The sequence below is a fragment of the Castor canadensis genome, chromosome 17, assembly GCF_047511655.1.
Source record: "Castor canadensis chromosome 17, mCasCan1.hap1v2, whole genome shotgun sequence".
NCBI classification, from domain to species: Eukaryota; Metazoa; Chordata; class Mammalia; order Rodentia; family Castoridae; genus Castor; species Castor canadensis.
In genome coordinates, this window is record NC_133402.1 from 41,016,902 (window position 1) to 41,020,725 (window position 3,824).

General features: G+C 44.1%; 1 pseudogene; it reads left to right on the plus strand.

Moving 5' to 3' along the window:
• The first annotated feature begins 244 nt into the window (after positions 1 to 244).
• LOC109695745 (ATP synthase F(1) complex subunit alpha, mitochondrial-like) lies at positions 245 to 1,700 on the plus strand (annotated as a pseudogene).
• Positions 1,701 to 3,824: the final 2,124 nt, after the last annotated feature.

The following is a 3,824-nucleotide window of genomic DNA, read 5'->3' on the forward strand; positions in this document are numbered from 1 at the left end:
ATCCTTCCATTCTCATTTATTTATTTGTATGAATAATTTAAAAAATCAAAACAGAGCCTACTTCATCCGGAGGAGCCTCCCAAAGAGAAGCTGTGAAACGTGCTGCTGTGTGTCACTGTGGCTATGGCCCTTGCCCTCTGGGCAGGCCGGGTTGGTCTTCAAGGATGCTTTGGTATCATCCTTCATTGCTGCAAGAGACCTCCATGCCTCCAACACTTGTCTTCAGAAGACTGGCACTGCTGAGATGTCCTCTGTTCTTGAAGAGCTCTTGGAGCTGATACACTGTTGATCTTGAAGAGACTGGGTGTGTCTTAAGTGTTGGTGATGGTTTTGCCCTGGTGAGGAATGGTCAAGCAGAAGGAATAGTAGAGTTTTCTATGGGCTTAAATGGTATGTCTCTGAACTTGGAACCAGACAGTGCTGGTGGTGTCGTGTTCGGGAATGATTTATTAAGAAAGGAGATATTGTGAAGAGCCATTATGGATATTCCAGTTGGCAAGGAGCTCTTATGTCATGTAATAGATACCTTTGGTAATGTCATTGATGCAAACAGTCTAACTGGTTCCAAGACCCATAGGTGAGTGGGTCTGAAAGTCCCTGGAATCATTCCTCGCATCTCTGTATGGGAACAAATGCAGACTGGCATTAGGGCTGTGAGTAGCCTTGTACCCACTGGTCATAGTCAGCATGAGCTGATTATTGGTGACAGACAGACTGGGAAAACGTCAGTTGCTATTGACACAATCAACCAGAAACATTTCAATGATGGATTGATGAGAAGAAGAGACTATGCTGTGTCTATGTTGCTGTTGTCAGAAGTGATTGCCCAGTGTGCGAAGAGACTTATAGATGCAGATGCACGAAGTCCACCATTGTTGTGGCAGCTGCTGCACTGATGCTGCCTCACTCCAGTACCTGGGTACTAATTCAGGCTGTTCTACAGGGGAGTATTTTAGAGATAATGGCCAACATGATTTGATCATCTATGATGACTTATCCAAATGGGTTGTTGTTACCATCAGATGTCTCTGTTGCTCCACTGACCCCCATGGACGGGACACCTCTACTGGTGATGTGTTCTGCCTACATTCCCAGCTGCTGAAGAGAGTAGCCAAAATGAACGATTCTTTTGGTGGTGGTTCCTTGACTGCTTTACCAGTCATAGAAATGCAGGGTGGTGATGTGTCTGCTTATAGAATGTCATTTCTGTCACTGACAGATCTTTTTGGAGACAGAATTCTTCTATAAAGGTATCTGCCTTGCCATTAACATTGGTTTGTCTGTGTCCCAGGTTGGATCTGCTGCCTAAACCAGGGGTATGAGGCAGGTGGCAGGTACTGTGAAACTGGAGTTGTTTCAGTATCGTGAGCTTGCTGCTTTTGCCCAGCTTGATTCTGGTCTTGATGCTGCCACTCAGCAACTCTTGAGTCATGGTGTGTGTATAACTGAGTTCCTGAAGCAAGGACACTATTCTCCATGGCTATTGAAGAGTAAGTGGCTGTCATCTATGTGGGAGTTATCTCGATAAACTGGAGCCCAGCAAGATCACGAAAAAGCTTGAAAATACTTTCTTGACTCATGTTATCAGCCAACACCAATCCCTGTTGGGCATTATCAGGGCTGATGGGAAGATTGCAGAAGAGTCATACACAAAGTTGAAAGAGATTGTAATGAACTTCATGGCAGGATTTGAATCATGAACTCATGGATTCACATTACATGTCACTACTTCTAGTAAGATCTATTTCATTTGAAAAGGATTACTTTCATATTCCTGATGTATAGCAATTATATGAAAAATAAAAGTCCCACATTGTGTGGTAAAAAGATCATAATAGAATTGATGCCAAACTTGATCTTATTCTGATAATAAGGTATATTCATCCATAGAAACAACAAGCTAATTAGGAAGAAATCAGCTTCCATGTCATTGAGATGCATTTCTATTAGAATTTTATTTTCTGTGTTTACTACCAAAATATGTTATCTCAATTCAATGTTTACTAATAAATAATTGGAATCATATCTGGTCCAGAAGAAATGCTTACACTTAGAGTCTTATGCTATAGGAAACTAAACACATTTCAAACACAAAGATCATTTGCTTAATTTGTTTCTTTGTTGAAAAGGAAATAAATATTCCTAATTAAAAAACTTCTAAGCACGTAAAGAATCTCAGTGGAAGGTAAGTTTTCCTTCCCCTTCTCCAACTATCTTGTGCTCTGATAGTTGGAGACAGACCTGAATCCAGTTTTTTTGTTATCTTGCCATAGGTTTTACTTGTGAATTTTCAAGCAGATGACTGGTGCTCAGTAAATATGTCACATTTTGTGGTTTATCTCCTCCACACAGAAAAGAACTTGTTTTTTGACTCCATCACATCCTTCCGAGGTAGCTGGGTGTAGCTTGAGATGAAATCCTGAAGTTATGACAGGACTCCTGCTATGGATACCACTTAGGCAATTTCTGCCACAGAGAGGCTGGTGGACTTGTTGGGAGCCCAGAGAGACCCTGCCCACCAAGCGACATGCAGAAGTGGAAGGCCTTGAAGGCCGTGGGCCAGCTACCCCCACCATACTCCATGTTACCTCCTATATCTTGGTTCTGGGGTCTCCCAGTGTAGGAGTATTGTGTGTTGAATTGTGTTTCCCCACAGACGATGTGTTGAAGTCTTAACCCCTGGAACCTGTGGAAGTGAGTTTATTTGGAAATAAGTCTTTACGGATGGAATTGTCAAATGAAGTCTTACTGGGTTGGGGTGGGTCCTAATTCTGTGACTGGCATCCTTATGAAGAGTCCATGTGAAAACACAGAGACACAGAGATGCAGGGAGATTACCATGAGACATCGGAGGCAGAGATTGGAGTGATGTGGCCACAAGTCAAGGAACACCAATAACTGCTAGCATCCACCAGAAGCTGGGGGAGAGATTTGGAGCAGATTCTTGCTTCCTGGGAACCCCCAGAAGAAACCAACATTGTGGAAACCTGGTTTCAGACTTCCAGCCTCCAGGACTGTGACAGAGCACACTTCTGTTGTTTTAAGCCTACGGTGTGTGGTAATTGGTGGTGGCAGCTGTAGGAAGCCACCTTCCTTGGGTTACTAGGAACAGATGCTCTATGAAGTAAGTGGTGGATCACACAAACCCACCAGGTCTGCTGGGGGATTGCAGAGTTTTAGAGGTGTTTTGGCCATGTCCTCAAGTCCTCAGTTCTCTCTCCCACCTACCCAGCTGTGAGGAGCTTTTCTGAGTCAGGAGATGAGGGCAGGTGGTCCCAGGAGTGTGTGTGTGGGGGGGGAGGGGTAGAGTAGCAGAAGATCTTGACAGGGACAGTGAGCAAGTCCCTATTTTTTCTGTCTCCTCCTCCTAATTTGCAGTGAAGATAGAGGTAAGTGTAGCCATTCTTGCTTTCTTCATTTGTGAGGGGACAGCTTGTGCCAAGCTGGTCCTGGGAGGGTAAACTGTATTAACCACTGCACAGATAGGTTCTCTGAAAATGTGTTTAATTTGACCTGCATTGTATTAAAAAATTGATTTGGTTGCCAACTGAAATCAGGGCATCTCCTTTAAAACCCCGTTTCCAGATATTAGGAGATTTGGAACATAGGTCTTGAGCTCTCCAAAGCCACAGTGTCTTAGGGCTGAGTCATGGCTGCCATCTTCAGATGGGACATGCCAACTCCAGTTTGGGGAAGACCCCACCAATTTCCTCTCTCCCACTTGCCATTCCTTGTTGGCAGGTAGGTCTGTGACCCATGCTTTGGTGACCAGCCGGGCAGTTAAGGAGACTCTGGGTGGGAAGGAGTCTAAGTTTCTGGGACTT